Here is a 27,946-nt window from a genome sequence, read left to right as displayed (position 1 = left end):
CACTTTCTTGGCAGTGCACACAAAACGGGACATAATACGTCTCGTCTCGAAAACTAGACGGTGGAATATATCTATCTTACTGAAAGCAGTACCTTTCGCCAACGGTCATACCGCGCTGAATATACCGCTTCTCGTCCGATCACCGAAGTCAAGCAGCGTCGAGCCTGGTAAGTACTTGGATGGGTTACTGCCTGGGAACACCAGGTACTGTTGGCAAAATTTTTTTTGTTTTGGTTGATAATGACCTTTTTGTAATTTGAAACCAATCAATCATCCACAGTTTCTGCAGAATCACCTCTTTTAAAACTGTAAGCAAATAATATATGTAAAAAATGTATATTAGTATATATGAATATCTGGGAAGCCGATGTTTTTTTTAGTTTCTTATCAAGCTGGTTTGAAGGGTGCAGTCGTATTACAGCCGGCCGCCATAATTGCGGTGGATAGCGGTGCCTGGATCCGCCGTGTCTCTCTCCGTAGGTCCGGCGTTGGTAGTTTTCGGCGAGAATACGCGTCTGCGTTATTATGGGGTGTATATTTTGTTCAAAACCCTTTCACTGCACTAAATTTGAATCCCTATCTTGTAGCTTTAATGTTAACACATCTCTCGAAGTTTGTTAGAGCACATTTTCTCACTATGATTACAATGAATTGTATCATTATTTTAGTACAAAAACGTATGTTTCTTCAACACATTCTTGGCATTGCCTACGAAACGTAGGATGTCCCGACTCGTCTCGAAAGCTAGAAGGTGGCCTATATGTAACTTACCGAAAGCAGTGCATTTCGCCAGCGGACATACCGCGTTAAATATACCGGTTTTCGTCAAAAAACAGAAACCAAGCAGCGACGGATCTGGAAAGTAGTTGGATGGGTGACAGCCTGGGAGCACCAGGTACTGTTAGCAACCTTTTTGCTTTTGTAATTGTGATAATGACCTTTTTTGTAACTTGAAGTCAATAAATCACAAACATTTCTTGCAGAATCGCTTCCCGAAGAGCCGGCGTTGGTAGTTTTTGTGCGAGGATACGTTCCTGAAATATTATTTGATGTATTTTTGGGCGTTTCTGTTTAAAATCCTAACCCTGCACAAAATTTTCTTCTCTGTCTTTTAGCTTTAATGTTAACACATCTCTCGAAGGTTGTTAAAGCACATTTTCTCACTATGATTACAATGAAATGTATCATTAATAGTAACAATTATGTTTCATCTACACATTCTTGGCAGTGCACACTAAACGAGACATAACCCGTCTCGTCTCGAAAACTAGACGGTGGAGTATATCTATCTTACCGAAAGCAGTACCTTTCGCCAACGGTCATACCGCGCTGAATATACCGGTTCTCGTCCTATCACCGAAGTCAAGCAGTGTCGGGCCTGGTAAGTACTTGGATGGGTGACTGCCTGGGAACACCAGGTACTGTTGGCAACCTTTTTCTTTGTTTTGGTTAATAGTGACATTTTTGTAATTTCAAACCAATCAATCATCCACAGTTTCTGCAGAATCACCTCTTTTATAGCTGTAAGCATATAATATATGTAAAAAATGTATATTAGTATATATGAATATCTGGGAAGCCGATGTTTTATTTAATTTCTTATCATGCTGGGTTGCAGGGTGCTGTCGTATTACAGCCGGCCGCCATAATTGCGGTGGATAGCTGTGCCTAGATCCGCCGTGTCTCTCTCCGTAGTTCCGGCGTTGGTAGTTTTCGGCGAGAATACGAGTCTGCGTTATTATTGGGTGTATATTTTGTTCAAAACCCTTTCACTGCACTAAATTTGAATCTCTATCTTGTAGCTTTAATGTTAACACATGTCTCGAATTTTTTAGAGCACATTTTCTCACTATGATTACAATTAATTGTATCATTATTTGTAGTTCAAAAACGTATGTTTCTTCTACACATTCTTGGCATTGCCCACGAAACGTAGGATGTCCCGACTAATCTCGAAAGCTAGAAGGTGGCCTATATGTAACTTACCGAAAGTAGTGCACTTCGCCAACGGACATACCGCGTTAAATATACCGGTTTTCGTCCCAAAACAGAAGTCAAGCAGCGACGGATCTGGTAAGTACTTGGATGGTTGACAGCCTGAGAGCACCATTTACTGTTAGCAACATTTTGGCTTTTTCAATGGTGATAATGACTTTTTTGTAACTTGAAGTCAATGAACCACAAACATTTTTTGCAGAATCGCATCCCGAAGAGACGGCGTTGGTAGTTTTTCTGCGAGGATACGTTCCTGCCATATTATTTGATGTATTTTTGGGCGTTTCTGTTTAAAATCCCAACCCTGCGCAAAATTTCCTTCTCTGTCTTTTAGCTTTAATGTTAACACATCTCTCGAAGGTTGTTAAAGCACATTTTCTCACTATGATTACAATGAAATGTATCATTCTTTTATGTAGTAACAATTATGTTTCACCTACACATTCTTGGCAGTGCACACAAAATGAGACATAACCCGTCTCGTCTCGAAAACTAGACGGTGGAGTATATCTATCTTACCGAATGCAGTACCTTTCGCCAACGGTCATACCGCGCTGAATATACCGGTTCTCGTCCGATCACCGAAGTCAAGCAGCGTCGGGACTAGTAAGTACTTGGATGGGTGACCGCCTGGAAACACCAGGTACTGTTTTGCAACCTTTTCTTTAATGCTGATAATGACCTTTTTTGAAACTTGAAGTCAATCAATCACCCACAGTTTTTGATAAATCGCTCCCCGAAGAGCCGACGTTGGTAGTTTTTCTGCGAGGATACCTTCCTGCCATATTATGTGATGTATTTTATGTGCGTTTTTTGTTTAAAAACAAAACACTTCACAAAATTTCCTTCTCTGTCTTTTAGCTTTAATGTTAACACATCTTTCGAAGGTTGTTAAAGCACATTTTCTCACTATGATTACAATGAAATGTATCATTAATAGTAACAATTATGTTTCACCTACACATTCTTGGCAGTCCACACTAAACGAGACATAACCCGTCTCGTCTCGAAAACTAGACGTTGGAGTATATCTATCTTACCGAGAGCAGTACCTTTCGCCAACGGTCATACCGCGCTGAATATACCGGTTCTCGTCCGATCACCGAAGTCAAGCAGCGTCGCCTGGTAAGTACTTGGATGGGTGACTGCCTGGGAACACCAGGTACTGTTGGCAACCTTTTTCTTTGTTTTGGTTAATAGTGACTTTTTGTAATTTGAAACCAATCAATCATCCACAGTTTCTGCAGAATCACCTCTTTCATAGCAGTCAGAAAATAATATATGTAAAAAATGTATATTAGTATATATGAATATCTGGGAAGCCGATGTTTTTTTTAATTTCGTATCATTCTGGGTTGCAGGGTGCTGTCGTATTACATCTGGCCGCCATAATTGCGGTGGATAGCGGTGCCTGTATCCGCCTTGTCTCTCTCCGTTGGTCCTGCGTTGGTAGTTTTCGGCGAGAATACAAGTCTGCGTTATTATGGGGTGTATGTTTTGTTCAAAACCCTTTCACTGCACTAAATTTGAATCTCTATCTTTTAGCTTTAATGTTAACACATCTCTCGAAGAGTGTTAAAGCACATTTTCTCACTATGATTACAATCAAATGTATCAATATTTGGTGTAGTAACACTTACGTTTCATCTACACTTTCTTGGCAGTGCACACAAAACGGGACATAATACGTCTCGTCTCGAAAACTAGCCGGTGGAGTATATCTATCTTACTGAAAGCAGTACCTTTCGCCAACGGTCATACCGCGCTTAATATACCGGTTCTCGTCCGATCACCGAAGTCAAGCAGCGTCGAGCCTGGTAAGTACTTGGATGGGTGACCGCCTGGGAACACCAGGTACTGTTTTGCAACCTTTTCTTTAATGCTGATAATGACCTTTTTTGAAACTTGAAGTCAATCAATCACCCACAGTTTTTGATAAATCGCTCCCCGAAGAGCCGACGTTGGTAGTTTTTCTGCGAGGATACCTTCCTGCCATATTATGTGATGTATTTTATGTGCGTTTTTTGTTTAAAAACCAAACACTTCACAAAATTTCCTTCTCTGTCTTTTAGCTTTAATGTTAACACATCTCTCGAAGGTTGTTAAAGCACATTTTCTCACTATGATTACAATGAATTGTATCATTATTTGTAGTACAAAAAAGTATGTTTCTTCTACACATTCTTGGCATTGCCCACGAAACGTGAGATGTCCCGACTCGTCTCGAAAACTAGAAGGTGGCCTATATGTAACTTACCGAAAGCAGTGTCTTTCGCCAACGGACATACCGCGTTAAATATACCGGTTTTCGTCCCAAAACAGAAGTCAAGCAGCGACGGATCTGGTAAGTACTTGGATGGGTGACAGCCTGGGAGCACCAGGTACTGTGAGCAACCTTTTGCTTTTTTAATGGTGATAATGACTTTTTTGTAACTTGAAGTCAATCAATCACAAACATATTTTGCAGAATCCCTTCCCGAAGAGCCGGCGTTGGTAGCTTTTCTGCGAGGATACGTTCCTGCCATATTATTTGATGTATTTTTGTGCGTTTCTGTTTAAAATCTCAAACCTGCAAAAAATTTCCTTCTCTGTGTTTTAGCTTTTATGTTAACACATCTCTCGAAGGTTGTTAGAGCACATTTTCTCACTATGATTACAATGAAATGTATCATTATTTTGTGTAGTAACAATTATATTTCATCTACACATTCTTGGCATTGCACACAAAATGAGACATAACCCGTCTCGTCTCGAAAACTAGACGGTGGAGTATATCTATCTTACCGAATGCAGTACCTTTCGCCAACGTTCATACCGCGCTGAATATACCGGTTCTCGTCCGATCACCGAAGTCAAGCAGTGTCGGGCCTGGTAAGTACTTGGATGGGTGACCGCCTGGGAACACCAGGTACTGTTGGCAACCTTTTCTTTAATGCTGATAATGACAATTTTTGAAACTTGAAGTCAATCAATCACCCACAGTTTTTGAGGAATCGGTCCCCAAAGAGCCGACGTTAGTAGTTTTTCTGCGAGGATACCTTCCTGCCATATTATTTGATGTATTTTATGTGCGTTTTTTGTTTAAAAACCAAACACTTCACAAAATTTCCTTCTCTGTCTTTTAGCTTTAATGTTAAAACATCTCTGGAAGGTTGTTAAAGCACATTTTCTCACTATGATTACAATGAAATGTATCATTATTTGTTGTACAAAAACCTATGTTTCTTCTACATATTCTTGGCATTGCCCACGAAACGTGAGATGTCCCGACTCGTCTCGAAAACTAGAAGGTGGCCTATATGTAACTTACCGAAAGCAGTGTCTTTCGCCAACGGACATACCGCGTTAAATATACCGGTTTTCGTCCCAAAACAGAAGTCAAGCAGCGACGGATTTGGTAAGTACTTGGATGGGTGACAGCCTGGGAGCACCAGGTACTGTTAGCAACCTTTGCTTTTTTAATGGTGATAATGACTTTTTTGTAACTTGAAGTCAATCAATCACAAATATTTTTTGCAGAATCGCTTCCCAAACAGCAGGCGTTGGTAGTTTTTCTGCGAGGATACGTTCCTGCCATATTTTTTGATGTATTTTTGGGCGTTTCTGTTTAACATCCCAACCCTGCACAAAATTTCCTTCTCTGTCTTTTAGCTTTAATGTTAACACATCTCTCGAAAAGTGTTAAAGCACATTTTCTCACTATGATTACAATCAAATGTATCAATATTTCGTGTAGTAACACTTACGTTTCATCTACACTTTCTTGGCAGTGCACACAAAACGGGACATAATACGTCTCGTCTCGAAAACTAGACGGTGGAGTATATATATCTTACTGAAAGCAGTACCTTTCGCCAACGGTCATACCGCGCTGAATATATCGGTTCTCGTCCGATCACCGAAGTCAAGCAGCGTCGAGCCTGGTAAGTCCTTGGATGGGTGACCGCCTGGGAACGCCAGGTGCTGTTGGCAACCTTTTTTTTTGTTTTGGTTGATAATGACCTTTTTGTAATTTGAAACCGATCAATCATCCACAGTTTCTGCAGAATCACCTCTTTTATAGCTATAAGCAAATAATATATGTAAAAAATGTATATTAATATATATGAAGTCCTCCTCCGTAGTCGAGCGGGTTAAGGCGTTCACTCGTCTTGAGATCGTTCGCTGTGGGACGGCGTAGGTTCGAATCCGGCTCTGGTCGGAATTTATTCGGCCTACGTATAGGGCCGGTGGCAACCCACCATCGTAAGGAAATTGGGGAGCTCCGAATGAGTGATAGTAATCCGGTAGAGACGACCTACTATAACGGCTGGGGATACGTCGGGCTGACCCCCCGACTATTCCAATACTGGTTGAAGATCTCCACGTTTAGAGGTGACGAGAGAAAGTGTGGGAGGGAGACCGGCAGTCCGTAGGTATGCCCAGGCCCTTCATGGGCTGTTGCGCAAAGGATTATTATTAGTATATATGAATATCTGGGAAGCCGATGTTTTTTTTTAGTTTTTTATCATGCTGGTTTGAAGGGTGCAGTCGTATTACAGCCGGCCGCCATAATTGCGGTGGATAGCGGTGCCTGGATCCGCCGTGTCTCTCTCCGTAGGTCCGGCGTTGGGAGTTTTCGGCGAGAATACGAGTCTGCGTTATTATGGGGTGTATATTTTGTTCAAAACCCTTTCACTGCACTAAATTTGAATCCCTATCTTGTAGCTTTAATGTTAACACATCTCTCGAAGTTTGTTAGAGCACATTTTCTCACTATGATTACAATGAATTGTATCATTATTTTAGTACAAAAACGTATGTTTCTTCAACACATTCTTGGCATTGCCCACGAAACGTAGGATGTCCCGACTCGTCTCGAAAGCTAGAAGGTGGCCTATATGTAACTTACCGAAAGCAGTGCATTTCGCCAGCGGACATACCGCGTTAAATATACCGGTTTTCGTCAAAAAACAGAAACCAAGCAGCGACGGATCTGGAAAGTACTTGGATTGGTGACAGCCTGGGAGCACCAGGTACTGTTAGCAACCTTTTTGCTTTTGTAATGGTGATAATGACCTTTTTAGTAACTTGAAGTCAATAAATCACAAATATTTCTTTCAGAATCGCTTCCCGAAGAGCCGGCGTTGGTAGTTTTTGTGCGAGGATACGTTCCTGAAATATTATTTGATGTATTTTTGGGCGTTTCTGTTTAAAATCCTAACCCTGCACAAAATTTCCTTCTCTGTCTTTTAGCTTTAATGTTAACACATCTCTCGAAGGTTGTTAAAGCACATTTTCTCACTATGATTACAATGAAATGTATCATTAATAGTAACAATTATGTTTCATCTACACATTCTTGGCAGTGCACACTAAACGAGACATAACCCGTCTCGTCTCGAAAACTAGACGGTGGAGTATATCTATCTTACCGAAAGCAGTACCTTTCGCCAACGGTCATACCGCGCTGAATATACCGGTTCTCGTCCGATCACCGAAGTCAAGCAGTGTCGGGCCTGGTAAGTACTTGGATGGGTGACTGCCTGGGAACACCAGGTACTGTTGGCAACCTTTTTCTTTGTCTTGGTTAATAGTGACATTTTTGTAATTTCAAACCAATCAATCATCCACAGTTTCTGCAGAATCACCTCTTTTATAGCTGTAAGCATATAATATATGTAAAAAATGTATATTAGTATATATGAATATCTGGGAAGCCGATGTTTTATTTAATTTCTTATCATGCTGGGTTGCAGGGTGCTGTCGTATTACATCCGGCCGCCATAATTGCGGTGGATAGCTGTGCCTGGATCCGCCGTGTCTCTCTCCGTAGGTCCGGCGTTGGTAGTTTTCGGCGAGAATACGAGTCTGCGTTATTATGGGGTGTATATTTTGTTCAAAACCCTTTCACTGCACTAAATTTGAATCTCTATCTTGTAGCTTTAATGTTAACACATGTCTCGAAGTTTGTTAGAGCACATTTTCTCACTATGATTACAATGAATTGTATCATTATTTGTAGTTCAAAAACGTATGTTTCTTCTACACATTCTTGGCATTGCCCACGAAACGTACGATGTCCTGACTCGTCTCGAAAGCTAGACGGTGCCCTATATGTAACTTACCGAAAGTAGTGCATACGGACATACCGCGTTAAATATACCGGTTTTCGTCCCAAAACAGAAGTCAAGCAGCGACGGATCTGGTAATTACTTGGATGGTTGACAGCCTGGGAGCACCAATTACTGTTAGCAACGTTTTTGCTTTTTTAATGGTGATAATGACTTTTTTGTAACTTGAAGTCAATCAATCACAAACATATTTTGCTGAATCGCTTCCCGAAGAGCCGGCGTTGGTAGCTTTTCGGCCAGGATACGTTCCTGCCATATTATTTGATGTATTTTTGGGCGTTTCTGTTTAACATCCCAACCCTGCACAAAATTTCCTTCTCTGTCTTTTAGCTTTAATGTTAACACATCTCTCGAAGAGTGTTAAAGCACATTTTCTCACTATGATTACAATCAAATGTATCTATATTTTGTGTAGTAACAATTATATTTCATCTACACATTCTTGGCATTGCACACAAAATGAGACATAACCCGTCTCGTCTCGAAAACTAGACGGTGGAGTATATCTATCTTACCGAATGCAGTACCTTTCGCCAACGGTCATACCGCGCTGAATATACCGGTTCTCGTCCGATCACCGAAGTCAAGCAGCGTCGGGAATGGTAAGTACTTGGATGGGTGACCGCCTGGGAACACCAGGTACTGTTGGCAACCATTTCTTTAATGCTGATAATGACCATTTTTGAAACTTGAAGTCAATCAATCACCCACAGTTTTTGAGGAATCGCTCCCCGAAGAGCCGACGTTGGTAGTTTTTCTGCGAGGATACCTTCCTGCCATATTATTTGATGCATTTTATGTGCGTTTTTTGTTTAAAAACCAAACACTTCACAAAATTTCCTTCTCTGTCTTTTAGCTTTAATGTTAACACATCTCTGGAAGGTTGTTAAAGCACATTTTCGCACTATGATTACAATGAAATGTATCATTATTTGTTGTACAAAAACCTATGTTTCTTCTACATATTCTTGGCATTCCCCACGAAACGTGAGATGTCCCGACTCTTCTCGAAAACTAGAAGGTGGCCTATATGTAACTTACCGAAAGCAGTGTCTTTCGCCAACGGACATACCGCGTTAAATATACCGGTTTTCGTCCCAAAACAGAAATCAAGCAGCGACGGATTTGGTAAGTACTTGGATGGGTGACAGCCTGGGAGCACCAGGTACTGTTAGCAACCTTTGCTTTTTTAATGGTGATAATGACTTTTTTGTAACTTGAAGTCAATCAATCACAAATATTTTTTGCAGAATCTCTTCCCAAACAGCAGGCGTTGGTAGTTTTTCGGCGAGGATTCGTTCCTGCCATATTTTTTGATGTATTTTTGGGCGTTTCTGTTTAAAATCCTAACCCTGCACAAAATTTCCTTCTCTGTCTTCTAGCTTTAATGTTAACACATCTCTCGAAGGTTGTTAAAGCACATTTTCTCACTATGATTACAATGAAATGTATCATTAATAGTAACAATTATGTTTCATCTACACATTCTGGGCAGTGCACACTAAACGAGACATAACCCGTCTCGTCTCGAAAACTAGACGGTGGAGTATATCTATCTTACCGAGAGCAGTACCTTTCGCCAACGGTCATACCGCGATGAATATACCGGTTCTCGTCCGATCACCGAAGTCAAGCAGCGTCGGGCCTGGTAAGTACTTGGATGGGTGACTGTCTGGGAACACCAGGTACTGTTGGCAACCTTTTTCTTTGTTTTGGTTAATAGTGACTTTTTGTAATTTGCAACCAATCAATCATCCACAGTTTCTGCAGAATCACCTCTTTCATAGCAGTCAGAAAATAATATATGTAAAAAATGTATATTAGTATATATGAATATCTGGGAAGCCGATGTTTTTTTTTAATTTCTTATCATTCTGGGTTGCAGGGTGCTGTCGTATTACATCTGGCCGCCATAATTGCGGTGGATAGGGGTGCCTGTATCCGCCTTGTCTCTCTCCGTTGGTCCTGCGTTGGTATTTTTCGGCGAGAATACAAGTCTGCGTTATTATGGGGTGTATATTTTGTTCAGAACCCTTTCACTGCACTAAATTTTAATCTCTATCTTGTAGCTTTAATGTTAACACATCTCTTGAAGTTTGTTAGAGCACATTTTCTCACTATGATTGCAATGAATTGTATCATTATTTGTAGTACAAAAACGTATGTTTCTTCTACACATTCTTGGCATTGCCCACGAAACGTGAGATGTCCCGACTCGTCTCGAAAACTAGAAGGTGGCCTATATGTAACTTACCGAAAGCAGTGTCTTTCGCCAACGGACATACCGCGTTAAATATACCGGTTTTCGTCCCAAAACAGAAGTCAAGAAGCGACGGATCTGGTAAGTACTTGGATGGGTGACAGCCTGGGAGCACCAGGTACTGTGAGCAACCTTTTGCTTTTTTAATGGTGATAATGACTTTTTTGTAACTTGAAGTCAATCAATCACAAATATTTTTTGAAGAATCGCTTCCCAAACAGCCGCCGTTGGTAGTTTTTCGGCCAGGATACGTTCCTGCCATATTATTTGATGTATTTTTGGGCGTTTCTGTTTAACATCCCAACCCTGCACAAAATTTCCTTCTCTGTCTTTTAGCTTTAATGTTAACACATCTCTCGAAGAGTGTTAAAGCACATTTTCTCACTATGATTACAATCAAATGTATCAATATTTGGTGTAGTAACACTTACGTTTCATCTACACTTTCTTGGCAGTGCACACAAAACGGGACATAATACGTCTCGTCTCGAAAACTAGACGGTGGAGTATATATATCTTACTGAAAGCAGTACCTTTCGCCAACGGTCATACCGCGCTGAATATATCGGTTCTCGTCCGATCACCGAAGTCAAGCAGCGTCGAGCCTGGTAAGTCCTTGGATGGGTGACCGCCTGGGAACGCCAGGTGCTGTTGGCAACCTTTTTTTTTGTTTTGGTTGATAATGACCTTTTTGTAATTTGAAACCGATCAATCATCCACAGTTTCTGCAGAATCACCTCTTTTATAGCTATAAGCAAATAATATATGTAAAAAATGTATATTAATATATATGAAGTCCTCCTCCGTAGTCGAGCGGGTTAAGGCGTTCACTCGTCTTGAGATCGTTCGCTGTGGGACGGCGTAGGTTCGAATCCGGCTCTGGTCGGAATTTATTCGGCCTACGTATAGGGCCGGTGGCAACCCACCATCGTAAGGAAATTGGGGAGCTCCGAATGAGTGATAGTAATCCGGTAGAGACGACCTACTATAACGGCTGGGGATACGTCGGGCTGACCCCCCGACTATTCCAATACTGGTTGAAGATCTCCACGTTTAGAGGTGACGAGAGAAAGTGTGGGAGGGAGACCGGCAGTCCGTAGGTATGCCCAGGCCCTTCATGGGCTGTTGCGCAAAGGATTATTATTAGTATATATGAATATCTGGGAAGCCGATGTTTTTTTTTAGTTTTTTATCATGCTGGTTTGAAGGGTGCAGTCGTATTACAGCCGGCCGCCATAATTGCGGTGGATAGCGGTGCCTGGATCCGCCGTGTCTCTCTCCGTAGGTCCGGCGTTGGGAGTTTTCGGCGAGAATACGAGTCTGCGTTATTATGGGGTGTATATTTTGTTCAAAACCCTTTCACTGCACTAAATTTGAATCCCTATCTTGTAGCTTTAATGTTAACACATCTCTCGAAGTTTGTTAGAGCACATTTTCTCACTATGATTACAATGAATTGTATCATTATTTTAGTACAAAAACGTATGTTTCTTCAACACATTCTTGGCATTGCCCACGAAACGTAGGATGTCCCGACTCGTCTCGAAAGCTAGAAGGTGGCCTATATGTAACTTACCGAAAGCAGTGCATTTCGCCAGCGGACATACCGCGTTAAATATACCGGTTTTCGTCAAAAAACAGAAACCAAGCAGCGACGGATCTGGAAAGTACTTGGATTGGTGACAGCCTGGGAGCACCAGGTACTGTTAGCAACCTTTTTGCTTTTGTAATGGTGATAATGACCTTTTTAGTAACTTGAAGTCAATAAATCACAAATATTTCTTTCAGAATCGCTTCCCGAAGAGCCGGCGTTGGTAGTTTTTGTGCGAGGATACGTTCCTGAAATATTATTTGATGTATTTTTGGGCGTTTCTGTTTAAAATCCTAACCCTGCACAAAATTTCCTTCTCTGTCTTTTAGCTTTAATGTTAACACATCTCTCGAAGGTTGTTAAAGCACATTTTCTCACTATGATTACAATGAAATGTATCATTAATAGTAACAATTATGTTTCATCTACACATTCTTGGCAGTGCACACTAAACGAGACATAACCCGTCTCGTCTCGAAAACTAGACGGTGGAGTATATCTATCTTACCGAAAGCAGTACCTTTCGCCAACGGTCATACCGCGCTGAATATACCGGTTCTCGTCCGATCACCGAAGTCAAGCAGTGTCGGGCCTGGTAAGTACTTGGATGGGTGACTGCCTGGGAACACCAGGTACTGTTGGCAACCTTTTTCTTTGTCTTGGTTAATAGTGACATTTTTGTAATTTCAAACCAATCAATCATCCACAGTTTCTGCAGAATCACCTCTTTTATAGCTGTAAGCATATAATATATGTAAAAAATGTATATTAGTATATATGAATATCTGGGAAGCCGATGTTTTATTTAATTTCTTATCATGCTGGGTTGCAGGGTGCTGTCGTATTACATCCGGCCGCCATAATTGCGGTGGATAGCTGTGCCTGGATCCGCCGTGTCTCTCTCCGTAGGTCCGGCGTTGGTAGTTTTCGGCGAGAATACGAGTCTGCGTTATTATGGGGTGTATATTTTGTTCAAAACCCTTTCACTGCACTAAATTTGAATCTCTATCTTGTAGCTTTAATGTTAACACATGTCTCGAAGTTTGTTAGAGCACATTTTCTCACTATGATTACAATGAATTGTATCATTATTTGTAGTTCAAAAACGTATGTTTCTTCTACACATTCTTGGCATTGCCCACGAAACGTACGATGTCCTGACTCGTCTCGAAAGCTAGACGGTGCCCTATATGTAACTTACCGAAAGTAGTGCATACGGACATACCGCGTTAAATATACCGGTTTTCGTCCCAAAACAGAAGTCAAGCAGCGACGGATCTGGTAATTACTTGGATGGTTGACAGCCTGGGAGCACCAATTACTGTTAGCAACGTTTTTGCTTTTTTAATGGTGATAATGACTTTTTTGTAACTTGAAGTCAATCAATCACAAACATATTTTGCTGAATCGCTTCCCGAAGAGCCGGCGTTGGTAGCTTTTCGGCCAGGATACGTTCCTGCCATATTATTTGATGTATTTTTGGGCGTTTCTGTTTAACATCCCAACCCTGCACAAAATTTCCTTCTCTGTCTTTTAGCTTTAATGTTAACACATCTCTCGAAGAGTGTTAAAGCACATTTTCTCACTATGATTACAATCAAATGTATCTATATTTTGTGTAGTAACAATTATATTTCATCTACACATTCTTGGCATTGCACACAAAATGAGACATAACCCGTCTCGTCTCGAAAACTAGACGGTGGAGTATATCTATCTTACCGAATGCAGTACCTTTCGCCAACGGTCATACCGCGCTGAATATACCGGTTCTCGTCCGATCACCGAAGTCAAGCAGCGTCGGGAATGGTAAGTACTTGGATGGGTGACCGCCTGGGAACACCAGGTACTGTTGGCAACCATTTCTTTAATGCTGATAATGACCATTTTTGAAACTTGAAGTCAATCAATCACCCACAGTTTTTGAGGAATCGCTCCCCGAAGAGCCGACGTTGGTAGTTTTTCTGCGAGGATACCTTCCTGCCATATTATTTGATGCATTTTATGTGCGTTTTTTGTTTAAAAACCAAACACTTCACAAAATTTCCTTCTCTGTCTTTTAGCTTTAATGTTAACACATCTCTGGAAGGTTGTTAAAGCACATTTTCGCACTATGATTACAATGAAATGTATCATTATTTGTTGTACAAAAACCTATGTTTCTTCTACATATTCTTGGCATTCCCCACGAAACGTGAGATGTCCCGACTCTTCTCGAAAACTAGAAGGTGGCCTATATGTAACTTACCGAAAGCAGTGTCTTTCGCCAACGGACATACCGCGTTAAATATACCGGTTTTCGTCCCAAAACAGAAATCAAGCAGCGACGGATTTGGTAAGTACTTGGATGGGTGACAGCCTGGGAGCACCAGGTACTGTTAGCAACCTTTGCTTTTTTAATGGTGATAATGACTTTTTTGTAACTTGAAGTCAATCAATCACAAATATTTTTTGCAGAATCTCTTCCCAAACAGCAGGCGTTGGTAGTTTTTCGGCGAGGATTCGTTCCTGCCATATTTTTTGATGTATTTTTGGGCGTTTCTGTTTAAAATCCTAACCCTGCACAAAATTTCCTTCTCTGTCTTCTAGCTTTAATGTTAACACATCTCTCGAAGGTTGTTAAAGCACATTTTCTCACTATGATTACAATGAAATGTATCATTAATAGTAACAATTATGTTTCATCTACACATTCTGGGCAGTGCACACTAAACGAGACATAACCCGTCTCGTCTCGAAAACTAGACGGTGGAGTATATCTATCTTACCGAGAGCAGTACCTTTCGCCAACGGTCATACCGCGATGAATATACCGGTTCTCGTCCGATCACCGAAGTCAAGCAGCGTCGGGCCTGGTAAGTACTTGGATGGGTGACTGTCTGGGAACACCAGGTACTGTTGGCAACCTTTTTCTTTGTTTTGGTTAATAGTGACTTTTTGTAATTTGCAACCAATCAATCATCCACAGTTTCTGCAGAATCACCTCTTTCATAGCAGTCAGAAAATAATATATGTAAAAAATGTATATTAGTATATATGAATATCTGGGAAGCCGATGTTTTTTTTTAATTTCTTATCATTCTGGGTTGCAGGGTGCTGTCGTATTACATCTGGCCGCCATAATTGCGGTGGATAGGGGTGCCTGTATCCGCCTTGTCTCTCTCCGTTGGTCCTGCGTTGGTATTTTTCGGCGAGAATACAAGTCTGCGTTATTATGGGGTGTATATTTTGTTCAGAACCCTTCCACTGCACTAAATTTTAATCTCTATCTTGTAGCTTTAATGTTAACACATCTCTTGAAGTTTGTTAGAGCACATTTTCTCACTATGATTGCAATGAATTGTATCATTATTTGTAGTACAAAAACGTATGTTTCTTCTACACATTCTTGGCATTGCCCACGAAACGTGAGATGTCCCGACTCGTCTCGAAAACTAGAAGGTGGCCTATATGTAACTTACCGAAAGCAGTGTCTTTCGCCAACGGACATACCGCGTTAAATATACCGGTTTTCGTCCCAAAACAGAAGTCAAGAAGCGACGGATCTGGTAAGTACTTGGATGGGTGACAGCCTGGGAGCACCAGGTACTGTGAGCAACCTTTTGCTTTTTTAATGGTGATAATGACTTTTTTGTAACTTGAAGTCAATCAATCACAAATATTTTTTGAAGAATCGCTTCCCAAACAGCCGCCGTTGGTAGTTTTTCGGCCAGGATACGTTCCTGCCATATTATTTGATGTATTTTTGGGCGTTTCTGTTTAACATCCCAACCCTGCACAAAATTTCCTTCTCTGTCTTTTAGCTTTAATGTTAACACATCTCTCGAAGAGTGTTAAAGCACATTTTCTCACTATGATTACAATCAAATGTATCAATATTTGGTGTAGTAACACTTACGTTTCATCTACACTTTCTTGGCAGTGCACACAAAACGGGACATAATACGTCTCGTCTCGAAAACTAGACGGTGGAATATATCTATCTTACTGAAAGCAGTACCTTTCGCCAACGGTCATACCGCGCTGAATATACCGCTTCTCGTCCGATCACCGAAGTCAAGCAGCGTCGAGCCTGGTAAGTACTTGGATGGGTTACTGCCTGGGAACACCAGGTACTGTTGGCAAAATTTTTTTTGTTTTGGTTGATAATGACCTTTTTGTAATTTGAAACCAATCAATCATCCACAGTTTCTGCAGAATCACCTCTTTTAAAACTGTAAGCAAATAATATATGTAAAAAATGTATATTAGTATATATGAATATCTGGGAAGCCGATGTTTTTTTTAGTTTCTTATCAAGCTGGTTTGAAGGGTGCAGTCGTATTACAGCCGGCCGCCATAATTGCGGTGGATAGCGGTGCCTGGATCCGCCGTGTCTCTCTCCGTAGGTCCGGCGTTGGTAGTTTTCGGCGAGAATACGCGTCTGCGTTATTATGGGGTGTATATTTTGTTCAAAACCCTTTCACTGCACTAAATTTGAATCCCTATCTTGTAGCTTTAATGTTAACACATCTCTCGAAGTTTGTTAGAGCACATTTTCTCACTATGATTACAATGAATTGTATCATTATTTTAGTACAAAAACGTATGTTTCTTCAACACATTCTTGGCATTGCCTACGAAACGTAGGATGTCCCGACTCGTCTCGAAAGCTAGAAGGTGGCCTATATGTAACTTACCGAAAGCAGTGCATTTCGCCAGCGGACATACCGCGTTAAATATACCGGTTTTCGTCAAAAAACAGAAACCAAGCAGCGACGGATCTGGAAAGTAGTTGGATGGGTGACAGCCTGGGAGCACCAGGTACTGTTAGCAACCTTTTTGCTTTTGTAATTGTGATAATGACCTTTTTTGTAACTTGAAGTCAATAAATCACAAACATTTCTTGCAGAATCGCTTCCCGAAGAGCCGGCGTTGGTAGTTTTTGTGCGAGGATACGTTCCTGAAATATTATTTGATGTATTTTTGGGCGTTTCTGTTTAAAATCCTAACCCTGCACAAAATTTTCTTCTCTGTCTTTTAGCTTTAATGTTAACACATCTCTCGAAGGTTGTTAAAGCACATTTTCTCACTATGATTACAATGAAATGTATCATTAATAGTAACAATTATGTTTCATCTACACATTCTTGGCAGTGCACACTAAACGAGACATAACCCGTCTCGTCTCGAAAACTAGACGGTGGAGTATATCTATCTTACCGAAAGCAGTACCTTTCGCCAACGGTCATACCGCGCTGAATATACCGGTTCTCGTCCTATCACCGAAGTCAAGCAGTGTCGGGCCTGGTAAGTACTTGGATGGGTGACTGCCTGGGAACACCAGGTACTGTTGGCAACCTTTTTCTTTGTTTTGGTTAATAGTGACATTTTTGTAATTTCAAACCAATCAATCATCCACAGTTTCTGCAGAATCACCTCTTTTATAGCTGTAAGCATATAATATATGTAAAAAATGTATATTAGTATATATGAATATCTGGGAAGCCGATGTTTTTTTTTTAATTTCATATCACTCTGGGTTGCAGGGTGCTGTCGTATTACATCTGGCCGCCATAATTGCGGTGGATAGCGGTGCCTGGATCCGCCGTGTCTCTCTCCGTAGGTCCGGCGTTGGTAGTTTTCGGCGAGAATACGAGTCTGCGTTATTATGGGGTGTATATTTTGTTCAAAACCCTTTCACTGCACCAAATTTGAATCCCTATCGAATTCTGCAGCTTTCGCCAACGGTCATACCGCGCTGAATATACCGGTTCTCGTCCGATCACCGAAGTCAAGCAGCTTGGGGCCTGGTAAGTACTTGGATGGGTAACCGCCTGGGAACACCATGTACTGTTGGCGACCTTTTTCTTAATGCTGATAATGATCTTTTTTGAAACTTGAAATCAATCAAGCACCCACAGTTTTTGCAGAATCGCTCCCCGAAGAGCCGGCGATGGTAGTTTTTCTGCGAGGATACGTTCCTGCCATATTATCGTATGTATTTTATGTGCGTTTTTTGTTTAAAAACCCAACCCTTCAAAAAATTTCCTTCTCTGTCTTTTAGCTTTAATGTTAACACATCTCTCGAAGGTTGTTAGAGCACATTTTCTCAATATGATTACAATGAATTGTATCATTATTTGTAGTACAAAAACGTATGTTTATTCTACAAATTCTTGGCATTGCCCACGAAACGTGAGATGTCCCGACTCGTCTCGAAAACTAGAAGGTGGCCTATATGTAACTTACCGAAAGCAGTGTCTTTCGCCAACGGACATACCGCGTTAAATATACCGGTTTTCGTCCCAAAACAGAAGTCAAGCAGCGACGGATTTGGTAAGTACTTGGATGGTTGAAAGCCTGGGAGCACCATTTACTGTTAGCAACGTTTTTGCTTTTTTAATGGTGATAATGACTTTTTTGTAACTTGAAGTCAATCAATCACAAACATATTTTGCAGAATCCCTTCCCGAAGAGCCGGCGTTGGTAGCTTTTCTGCGAGGATACGTTCCTGCCATATTATTTGATGTATTTTTGTGCGTTTTTGTTTAAAATCTCAAACCTGCAAAAAATTTCCTTCTCTGTGTTTTAGCTTTTATGTTAACACATCTCTCGAAGGTTGTTAGAGCACATTTTCTCACTATGATTACAATGAAATGTATCATTATTTTGTGTAGTAACAATTATATTTCATCTACACATTCTTGGCATTGCACACAAAATGAGACATAACCCGTCTCGTCTCGAAAACTAGACGGTGGAGTATATCTATCTTACCGAATGCAGTACCTTTCGCCAACGTTCATACCGCGCTGAATATACCGGTTCTCGTCCGATCACCGAAGTCAAGCAGCGTCGGGCCTGGTAAGTACTTGGATGGGTGACCGCCTGGGAACACCAGGTACTGTTGGCAACCTTTTCTTTAATGCTGATAATGACCATTTTTGAAACTTGAAGTCAATCAATCACCCACAGTTTTTGAGGAATCGGTCCCCAAAGAGCCGACGTTGGTAGTTTTTCTGCGAGGATACCTTCCTGCCATATTATTTGATGTATTTTATGTGCGTTTTTTGTTTAAAAACCAAACACTTCACAAAATTTCCTTCTCTGTCTTTTAGCTTTAATGTTAACACATCTCTCGAAGGTTGTTAAAGCACATTTTCTCACTATGATTACAATGAAATGTATCATTATTTGTTGTATAAAAACCTATGTTTCTTCTACATATTCTTGGCATTGCCCACGAAACGTGAGATGTCCCGACTCGTCTCGAAAACTAGAAGGTGGCCTATATGTAACTTACCGAAAGCAGTGTCTTTCGCCAACGGACATACCGCGTTAAATATACCGGTTTTCGTCCCAAAACAGAAGTCAAGCAGCGACGGATTTGGTAAGTACTTGGATGGGTGACAGCCTGGGAGCACCAGGTACTGTTAGCAACCTTTGCTTTTTTAATGGTGATAATGACTTTTTTGTAACTTGAAGTCAATCAATCACAAATATTTTTTGCAGAATCGCTTCCCAAACAGCAGGCGTTGGTAGTTTTTCTGCGAGGATACGTTCCTGCCATATTTTTTGATGTATTTTTGGGCGTTTCTGTTTAACATCCCAACCCTGCACAAAATTTCCTTCTCTGTCTTTTAGCTTTAATGTTAACACATCTCTCGAAAAGTGTTAAAGCACATTTTCTCACTATGATTACAATCAAATGTATCAATATTTCGTGTAGTAACACTTACGTTTCATCTACACTTTCTTGGCAGTGCACACAAAACGGGACATAATACGTCTCGTCTCGAAAACTAGACGGTGGAGTATATATATCTTACTGAAAGCAGTACCTTTCGCCAACGGTCATACCGCGCTGAATATATCGGTTCTCGTCCGATCACCGAAGTCAAGCAGCGTCGAGCCTGGTAAGTACTTGGATGGGTGACCGCCTGGGAACGCCAGGTGCTGTTGGCAACCTTTTTTTTTGTTTTGGTTGATAATGACCTTTTTGTAATTTGAAACCGATCAATCATCCACAGTTTCTGCAGAATCACCTCTTTTATAGCTATAAGCAAATAATATATGTAAAAAATGTATATTAATATATATGAAGTCCTCCTCCGTAGTCGAGCGGGTTAAGGCGTTCACTCGTCTTGAGATCGTTCGCTGTGGGACGGCGTAGGTTCGAATCCGGCTCTGGTCGGAATTTATTCGGCCTACGTATAGGGCCGGTGGCAACCCACCATCGTAAGGAAATTGGGGAGCTCCGAATGAGTGATAGTAATCCGGTAGAGACGACCTACTATAACGGCTGGGGATACGTCGGGCTGACTCCCCGACTATTCCAATACTGGTTGAAGATCTCCACGTTTAGAGGTGACGAGAGAAAGTGTGGGAGGGAGACCGGCAGTCCGTAGGTATGCCCAGGCCCTTCATGGGCTGTTGCTCAAAGGATTATTATTAGTATATATGAATATCTGGGAAGCCGATGTTTTTTTTTAGTTTTTTATCATGCTGGTTTGAAGGGTGCAGTCGTATTACAGCCGGCCGCCATAATTGCGGTGGATAGCGGTGCCTGGATCCGCCGTGTCTCTCTCCGTAGGTCCGGCGTTGGGAGTTTTCGGCGAGAATACGAGTCTGCGTTATTATGGGGTGTATATTTTGTTCAAAACCCTTTCACTGCACTAAATTTGAATCCCTATCTTGTAGCTTTAATGTTAACACATCTCTCGAAGTTTGTTAGAGCACATTTTCTCACTATGATTACAATGAATTGTATCATTATTTTAGTACAAAAACGTATGTTTCTTCAACACATTCTTGGCATTGCCCACGAAACGTAGGATGTCCCGACTCGTCTCGAAAGCTAGAAGGTGGCCTATATGTAACTTACCGAAAGCAGTGCATTTCGCCAGCGGACATACCGCGTTAAATATACCGGTTTTCGTCAAAAAACAGAAACCAAGCAGCGACGGATCTGGAAAGTACTTGGATTGGTGACAGCCTGGGAGCACCAGGTACTGTTAGCAACCTTTTTGCTTTTGTAATGGTGATAATGACCTTTTTAGTAACTTGAAGTCAATAAATCACAAATATTTCTTTCAGAATCGCTTCCCGAAGAGCCGGCGTTGGTAGTTTTTGTGCGAGGATACGTTCCTGAAATATTATTTGATGTATTTTTGGGCGTTTCTGTTTAAAATCCTAACCCTGCACAAAATTTCCTTCTCTGTCTTTTAGCTTTAATGTTAACACATCTCTCGAAGGTTGTTAAAGCACATTTTCTCACTATGATTACAATGAAATGTATCATTAATAGTAACAATTATGTTTCATCTACACATTCTTGGCAGTGCACACTAAACGAGACATAACCCGTCTCGTCTCGAAAACTAGACGGTGGAGTATATCTATCTTACCGAAAGCAGTACCTTTCGCCAACGGTCATACCGCGCTGAATATACCGGTTCTCGTCCGATCACCGAAGTCAAGCAGTGTCGGGCCTGGTAAGTACTTGGATGGGTGACTGCCTGGGAACACCAGGTACTGTTGGCAACCTTTTTCTTTGTTTTGGTTAATAGTGACATTTTTGTAATTTCAAACCAATCAATCATCCACAGTTTCTGCAGAATCACCTCTTTTATAGCTGTAAGCATATAATATATGTAAAAAATGTATATTAGTATATATGAATATCTGGGAAGCCGATGTTTTATTTAATTTCTTATCATGCTGGGTTGCAGGGTGCTGTCGTATTACATCCGGCCGCCATAATTGCGGTGGATAGCTGTGCCTGGATCCGCCGTGTCTCTCTCCGTAGGTCCGGCGTTGGTAGTTTTCGGCGAGAATACGAGTCTGCGTTATTATGGGGTGTATATTTTGTTCAAAACCCTTTCACTGCACTAAATTTGAATCTCTATCTTGTAGCTTTAATGTTAACACATGTCTCGAAGTTTGTTAGAGCACATTTTCTCACTATGATTACAATGAATTGTATCATTATTTGTAGTTCAAAAACGTATGTTTCTTCTACACATTCTTGGCATTGCCCACGAAACGTGAGATGTCCCGACTCGTCTCGAAAACTAGAAGGTGGCCTATATGTAACTTACCGAAAGCAGTGTCTTTCGCCAACGGACATACCGCGTTAAATATACCGGTTTTCGTCCCAAAACAGAAGTCAAGCAGCGACGGATTTGGTAAGTACTTGGATGGGTGACAGCCTGGGAGCACCAGGTACTGTTAGCAACCTTTGCTTTTTTAATGGTGATAATGACTTTTTTGTAACTTGAAGTCAATGAATCACAAACATATTTTGCAGAATCGCTTCCCGAAGAGCCGGCGTTGGTAGCTTTTCTGCGAGAATACGTTCCTGCCATATTATTTGATGTATTTTTGTGCGTTTTTGTTTAAAATCTCAAACCTGCACAAAATTTCCTTCTCTGTCTTTTAGCTTTTATGTTAACACATCTCTCGAAGGTTGTTAGAGCACATTTTCTCACTATGATTACAATGAAATGTTTCTATATTTTGTGTAGTAACAATTATATTTCATCTACACATTCTTGGCATTGCACACAAAATGAGACATAACCCGTCTCGTCTCGAAAACTAGACGGTGGAGTATATCTATCTTACCGAATGCAGTACCTTTCGCCAACGGTCATACCGCGCTGAATATACCGGTTCTCGTCCGATCACCGAAGTCAAGCAGCGTCGGGAATGGTAAGTACTTGGATGGGTGACCGCCTGGGAACACCAGGTACTGTTGGCAACCATTTCTTTAATGCTGATAATGACCATTTTTGAAACTTGAAGTCAATCAATCACCCACAGTTTTTGAGGAATCGCTCCCCGAAGAGCCGACGTTGGTAGTTTTTCTGCGAGGATACCTTCCTGCCATATTATTTGATGCATTTTATGTGCGTTTTTTGTTTAAAAACCAAACACTTCACAAAATTTCCTTCTCTGTCTTTTAGCTTTAATGTTAACACATCTCTGGAAGGTTGTTAAAGCACATTTTCGCACTATGATTACAATGAAATGTATCATTATTTGTTGTACAAAAACCTATGTTTCTTCTACATATTCTTGGCATTCCCCACGAAACGTGAGATGTCCCGACTCTTCTCGAAAACTAGAAGGTGGCCTATATGTAACTTACCGAAAGCAGTGTCTTTCGCCAACGGACATACCGCGTTAAATATACCGGTTTTCGTCCCAAAACAGAAATCAAGCAGCGACGGATTTGGTAAGTACTTGGATGGGTGACAGCCTGGGAGCACCAGGTACTGTTAGCAACCTTTGCTTTTTTAATGGTGATAATGACTTTTTTGTAACTTGAAGTCAATCAATCACAAATATTTTTTGCAGAATCTCTTCCCAAACAGCAGGCGTTGGTAGTTTTTCGGCGAGGATTCGTTCCTGCCATATTTTTTGATGTATTTTTGGGCGTTTCTGTTTAAAATCCTAACCCTGCACAAAATTTCCTTCTCTGTCTTCTAGCTTTAATGTTAACACATCTCTCGAAGGTTGTTAAAGCACATTTTCTCACTATGATTACAATGAAATGTATCATTAATAGTAACAATTATGTTTCATCTACACATTCTGGGCAGTGCACACTAAACGAGACATAACCCGTCTCGTCTCGAAAACTAGACGGTGGAGTATATCTATCTTACCGAGAGCAGTACCTTTCGCCAACGGTCATACCGCGATGAATATACCGGTTCTCGTCCGATCACCGAAGTCATGCAGCGTCGGACCTGGTAAGTACTTGGATGGGTGACTGCCTGGGAACACCAGGTACTGTTGGCAACCTTTTTCTTTGTTTTGGTTAATAGTGACTTTTTGTAATTTGCAACCAATCAATCATCCACAGTTTCTGCAGAATCACCTCTTTCATAGCAGTCAGAAAATAATATATGTAAAAAATGTATATTAGTATATATGAATATCTGGGAAGCCGATGTTTTTTTTTAATTTCTTATCATTCTGGGTTGGAGGGTGCTGTCGTATTACATCTGGCCGCCATAATTGCGGTGGATAGGGGTGCCTGTATCCGCCTTGTCTCTCTCCGTTGGTCCTGCGTTGGTAGTTTTCGGCGAGAATACAAGTCTGCGTTATTATGGGGTGTATATTTTGTTCAGAACCCTTTCACTGCACTAAATTTTAATCTCTATCTTGTAGCTTTAATGTTAACACATCTCTCGAAGTTTGTTAGAGCACATTTTCTCACTATGATTGCAATGAATTGTATCATTATTTGTAGTACAAAAACGTATGTTTCTTCTACACATTCTTGGCATTGCCCACGAAACGTGAGATGTCCCGACTCGTCTCGAAAACTAGAAGGTGGCCTATATGTAACTTACCGAAAGCAGTGTCTTTCGCCAACGGACATACCGCGTTAAATATACCGGTTTTCGTCCCAAAACAGAAGTCAAGCAGCGACGGATCTGGTAAGTACTTGGATGGGTGACAGCCTGGGAGCACCAGGTACTGTGAGCAACCTTTTGCTTTTTTAATGGTGATAATGACTTTTTTGTAACTTGAAGTCAATCAATCACAAATATTTTTTGAAGAATCGCTTCCCAAACAGCCGCCGTTGGTAGTTTTTCGGCCAGGATACGTTCCTGCCATATTATTTGATGTATTTTTGGGCGTTTCTGTTTAACATCCCAACCCTGCACAAAATTTCCTTCTCTGTCTTTTAGCTTTAATGTTAACACATCTCTCGAAGAGTGTTAAAGCACATTTTCTCACTATGATTACAATCAAATGTATCAATATTTGGTGTAGTAACACTTACGTTTCATCTACACTTTCTTGGCAGTGCACACAAAACGGGACATAATACGTCTCGTCTCGAAAACTAGACGGTGGAATATATCTATCTTACTGAAAGCAGTACCTTTCGCCAACGGTCATACCGCGCTGAATATACCGCTTCTCGTCCGATCACCGAAGTCAAGCAGCGTCGAGCCTGGTAAGTACTTGGATGGGTTACTGCCTGGGAACACCAGGTACTGTTGGCAAAATTTTTTTTGTTTTGGTTGATAATGACCTTTTTGTAATTTGAAACCAATCAATCATCCACAGTTTCTGCAGAATCACCTCTTTTAAAACTGTAAGCAAATAATATATGTAAAAAATGTATATTAGTATATATGAATATCTGGGAAGCCGATGTTTTTTTTAGTTTCTTATCAAGCTGGTTTGAAGGGTGCAGTCGTATTACAGCCGGCCGCCATAATTGCGGTGGATAGCGGTGCCTGGATCCGCCGTGTCTCTCTCCGTAGGTCCGGCGTTGGTAGTTTTCGGCGAGAATACGCGTCTGCGTTATTATGGGGTGTATATTTTGTTCAAAACCCTTTCACTGCACTAAATTTGAATCCCTATCTTGTAGCTTTAATGTTAACACATCTCTCGAAGTTTGTTAGAGCACATTTTCTCACTATGATTACAATGAATTGTATCATTATTTGTAGTTCAAAAACGTATGTTTCTTCTACACATTCTTGGCATTGCCCACGAAACGTACGATGTCCTGACTCGTCTCGAAAGCTAGACGGTGCCCTATATGTAACTTACCGAAAGTAGTGCATACGGACATACCGCGTTAAATATACCGGTTTTCGTCCCAAAACAGAAGTCAAGCAGCGACGGATCTGGTAATTACTTGGATGGTTGACAGCCTGGGAGCACCAATTACTGTTAGCAACGTTTTTGCTTTTTTAATGGTGATAATGACTTTTTTGTAACTTGAAGTCAATCAATCACAAACATATTTTGCTGAATCGCTTCCCGAAGAGCCGGCGTTGGTAGCTTTTCGGCCAGGATACGTTCCTGCCATATTATTTGATGTATTTTTGGGCGTTTCTGTTTAACATCCCAACCCTGCACAAAATTTCCTTCTCTGTCTTTTAGCTTTAATGTTAACACATCTCTCGAAGAGTGTTAAAGCACATTTTCTCACTATGATTACAATCAAATGTATCTATATTTTGTGTAGTAACAATTATATTTCATCTACACATTCTTGGCATTGCACACAAAATGAGACATAACCCGTCTCGTCTCGAAAACTAGACGGTGGAGTATATCTATCTTACCGAATGCAGTACCTTTCGCCAACGGTCATACCGCGCTGAATATACCGGTTCTCGTCCGATCACCGAAGTCAAGCAGCGTCGGGAATGGTAAGTACTTGGATGGGTGACCGCCTGGGAACACCAGGTACTGTTGGCAACCATTTCTTTAATGCTGATAATGACCATTTTTGAAACTTGAAGTCAATCAATCACCCACAGTTTTTGAGGAATCGCTCCCCGAAGAGCCGACGTTGGTAGTTTTTCTGCGAGGATACCTTCCTGCCATATTATTTGATGCATTTTATGTGCGTTTTTTGTTTAAAAACCAAACACTTCACAAAATTTCCTTCTCTGTCTTTTAGCTTTAATGTTAACACATCTCTGGAAGGTTGTTAAAGCACATTTTCGCACTATGATTACAATGAAATGTATCATTATTTGTTGTACAAAAACCTATGTTTCTTCTACATATTCTTGGCATTCCCCACGAAACGTGAGATGTCCCGACTCTTCTCGAAAACTAGAAGGTGGCCTATATGTAACTTACCGAAAGCAGTGTCTTTCGCCAACGGACATACCGCGTTAAATATACCGGTTTTCGTCCCAAAACAGAAATCAAGCAGCGACGGATTTGGTAAGTACTTGGATGGGTGACAGCCTGGGAGCACCAGGTACTGTTAGCAACCTTTGCTTTTTTAATGGTGATAATGACTTTTTTGTAACTTGAAGTCAATCAATCACAAATATTTTTTGCAGAATCTCTTCCCAAACAGCAGGCGTTGGTAGTTTTTCGGCGAGGATTCGTTCCTGCCATATTTTTTGATGTATTTTTGGGCGTTTCTGTTTAAAATCCTAACCCTGCACAAAATTTCCTTCTCTGTCTTCTAGCTTTAATGTTAACACATCTCTCGAAGGTTGTTAAAGCACATTTTCTCACTATGATTACAATGAAATGTATCATTAATAGTAACAATTATGTTTCATCTACACATTCTGGGCAGTGCACACTAAACGAGACATAACCCGTCTCGTCTCGAAAACTAGACGGTGGAGTATATCTATCTTACCGAGAGCAGTACCTTTCGCCAACGGTCATACCGCGATGAATATACCGGTTCTCGTCCGATCACCGAAGTCAAGCAGCGTCGGGCCTGGTAAGTACTTGGATGGGTGACTGTCTGGGAACACCAGGTACTGTTGGCAACCTTTTTCTTTGTTTTGGTTAATAGTGACTTTTTGTAATTTGCAACCAATCAATCATCCACAGTTTCTGCAGAATCACCTCTTTCATAGCAGTCAGAAAATAATATATGTAAAAAATGTATATTAGTATATATGAATATCTGGGAAGCCGATGTTTTTTTTTAATTTCTTATCATTCTGGGTTGCAGGGTGCTGTCGTATTACATCTGGCCGCCATAATTGCGGTGGATAGGGGTGCCTGTATCCGCCTTGTCTCTCTCCGTTGGTCCTGCGTTGGTATTTTTCGGCGAGAATACAAGTCTGCGTTATTATGGGGTGTATATTTTGTTCAGAACCCTTCCACTGCACTAAATTTTAATCTCTATCTTGTAGCTTTAATGTTAACACATCTCTTGAAGTTTGTTAGAGCACATTTTCTCACTATGATTGCAATGAATTGTATCATTATTTGTAGTACAAAAACGTATGTTTCTTCTACACATTCTTGGCATTGCCCACGAAACGTGAGATGTCCCGACTCGTCTCGAAAACTAGAAGGTGGCCTATATGTAACTTACCGAAAGCAGTGTCTTTCGCCAACGGACATACCGCGTTAAATATACCGGTTTTCGTCCCAAAACAGAAGTCAAGAAGCGACGGATCTGGTAAGTACTTGGATGGGTGACAGCCTGGGAGCACCAGGTACTGTGAGCAACCTTTTGCTTTTTTAATGGTGATA

General features: G+C 41.0%; 16 non-coding genes and 9 pseudogenes across 16 annotated transcripts; all 25 read left to right on the top strand.

Moving 5' to 3' along the window:
- Positions 1–97: 97 nt before the first annotated feature.
- Positions 98–216, top strand: LOC145995726 (5S ribosomal RNA; annotated as a pseudogene).
- Positions 217–1,311: 1,095 nt separating this feature from the next.
- LOC145995640 (5S ribosomal RNA) lies at positions 1,312–1,430 on the top strand. The gene has a single exon (XR_014442685.1). It is a non-coding gene; the product is annotated as a 5S ribosomal RNA (ribosomal RNA).
- A 1,101-nt stretch (positions 1,431–2,531) lies between these two features.
- LOC145995765 (5S ribosomal RNA) lies at positions 2,532–2,650 on the top strand (annotated as a pseudogene).
- A 402-nt stretch (positions 2,651–3,052) lies between these two features.
- Positions 3,053–3,169, top strand: LOC145995710 (5S ribosomal RNA; annotated as a pseudogene).
- Positions 3,170–3,742: 573 nt separating this feature from the next.
- Positions 3,743–3,861, top strand: LOC145995685 (5S ribosomal RNA; annotated as a pseudogene).
- A 935-nt stretch (positions 3,862–4,796) lies between these two features.
- Positions 4,797–4,915, top strand: LOC145995475 (5S ribosomal RNA). Its single transcript, XR_014442526.1, has one exon. It is a non-coding gene; the product is annotated as a 5S ribosomal RNA (ribosomal RNA).
- Positions 4,916–5,848: 933 nt separating this feature from the next.
- Positions 5,849–5,967, top strand: LOC145995680 (5S ribosomal RNA; annotated as a pseudogene).
- Positions 5,968–7,426: 1,459 nt separating this feature from the next.
- On the top strand, positions 7,427–7,545 carry LOC145995435 (5S ribosomal RNA). Its single transcript, XR_014442488.1, has one exon. It is a non-coding gene; the product is annotated as a 5S ribosomal RNA (ribosomal RNA).
- Positions 7,546–8,640: 1,095 nt separating this feature from the next.
- LOC145995623 (5S ribosomal RNA) lies at positions 8,641–8,759 on the top strand. The gene has a single exon (XR_014442669.1). It is a non-coding gene; the product is annotated as a 5S ribosomal RNA (ribosomal RNA).
- A 927-nt stretch (positions 8,760–9,686) lies between these two features.
- On the top strand, positions 9,687–9,805 carry LOC145995508 (5S ribosomal RNA). The gene has a single exon (XR_014442557.1). It is a non-coding gene; the product is annotated as a 5S ribosomal RNA (ribosomal RNA).
- A 1,101-nt stretch (positions 9,806–10,906) lies between these two features.
- On the top strand, positions 10,907–11,025 carry LOC145995679 (5S ribosomal RNA; annotated as a pseudogene).
- A 1,459-nt stretch (positions 11,026–12,484) lies between these two features.
- On the top strand, positions 12,485–12,603 carry LOC145995433 (5S ribosomal RNA). The gene has a single exon (XR_014442486.1). It is a non-coding gene; the product is annotated as a 5S ribosomal RNA (ribosomal RNA).
- Positions 12,604–13,698: 1,095 nt separating this feature from the next.
- LOC145995622 (5S ribosomal RNA) lies at positions 13,699–13,817 on the top strand. Its single transcript, XR_014442668.1, has one exon. It is a non-coding gene; the product is annotated as a 5S ribosomal RNA (ribosomal RNA).
- Positions 13,818–14,744: 927 nt separating this feature from the next.
- On the top strand, positions 14,745–14,863 carry LOC145995507 (5S ribosomal RNA). The gene has a single exon (XR_014442556.1). It is a non-coding gene; the product is annotated as a 5S ribosomal RNA (ribosomal RNA).
- A 1,101-nt stretch (positions 14,864–15,964) lies between these two features.
- On the top strand, positions 15,965–16,083 carry LOC145995724 (5S ribosomal RNA; annotated as a pseudogene).
- A 1,095-nt stretch (positions 16,084–17,178) lies between these two features.
- On the top strand, positions 17,179–17,297 carry LOC145995639 (5S ribosomal RNA). The gene has a single exon (XR_014442684.1). It is a non-coding gene; the product is annotated as a 5S ribosomal RNA (ribosomal RNA).
- A 384-nt stretch (positions 17,298–17,681) lies between these two features.
- Positions 17,682–17,800, top strand: LOC145995657 (5S ribosomal RNA). Its single transcript, XR_014442701.1, has one exon. It is a non-coding gene; the product is annotated as a 5S ribosomal RNA (ribosomal RNA).
- Positions 17,801–18,735: 935 nt separating this feature from the next.
- Positions 18,736–18,854, top strand: LOC145995395 (5S ribosomal RNA). Its single transcript, XR_014442451.1, has one exon. It is a non-coding gene; the product is annotated as a 5S ribosomal RNA (ribosomal RNA).
- Positions 18,855–19,787: 933 nt separating this feature from the next.
- LOC145995576 (5S ribosomal RNA) lies at positions 19,788–19,906 on the top strand. The gene has a single exon (XR_014442622.1). It is a non-coding gene; the product is annotated as a 5S ribosomal RNA (ribosomal RNA).
- A 1,459-nt stretch (positions 19,907–21,365) lies between these two features.
- Positions 21,366–21,484, top strand: LOC145995432 (5S ribosomal RNA). Its single transcript, XR_014442485.1, has one exon. It is a non-coding gene; the product is annotated as a 5S ribosomal RNA (ribosomal RNA).
- A 1,100-nt stretch (positions 21,485–22,584) lies between these two features.
- LOC145995621 (5S ribosomal RNA) lies at positions 22,585–22,703 on the top strand. Its single transcript, XR_014442667.1, has one exon. It is a non-coding gene; the product is annotated as a 5S ribosomal RNA (ribosomal RNA).
- A 927-nt stretch (positions 22,704–23,630) lies between these two features.
- Positions 23,631–23,749, top strand: LOC145995673 (5S ribosomal RNA; annotated as a pseudogene).
- Positions 23,750–24,850: 1,101 nt separating this feature from the next.
- On the top strand, positions 24,851–24,969 carry LOC145995723 (5S ribosomal RNA; annotated as a pseudogene).
- Positions 24,970–26,063: 1,094 nt separating this feature from the next.
- On the top strand, positions 26,064–26,182 carry LOC145995620 (5S ribosomal RNA). Its single transcript, XR_014442666.1, has one exon. It is a non-coding gene; the product is annotated as a 5S ribosomal RNA (ribosomal RNA).
- A 927-nt stretch (positions 26,183–27,109) lies between these two features.
- On the top strand, positions 27,110–27,228 carry LOC145995506 (5S ribosomal RNA). Its single transcript, XR_014442555.1, has one exon. It is a non-coding gene; the product is annotated as a 5S ribosomal RNA (ribosomal RNA).
- The last annotated feature ends 718 nt before the right edge of the window (positions 27,229–27,946 follow it).

This window comes from Lepisma saccharinum, chromosome 11 (genome assembly GCF_977018435.1).
Source record: "Lepisma saccharinum chromosome 11, izLepSacc3.1, whole genome shotgun sequence".
NCBI lineage: Eukaryota > Metazoa > Arthropoda > Insecta > Zygentoma > Lepismatidae > Lepisma > Lepisma saccharinum.
The sequence above is the reverse complement of the archived record's forward strand: the minus strand, read 5'-3'. Positions and strand labels throughout refer to the sequence as shown.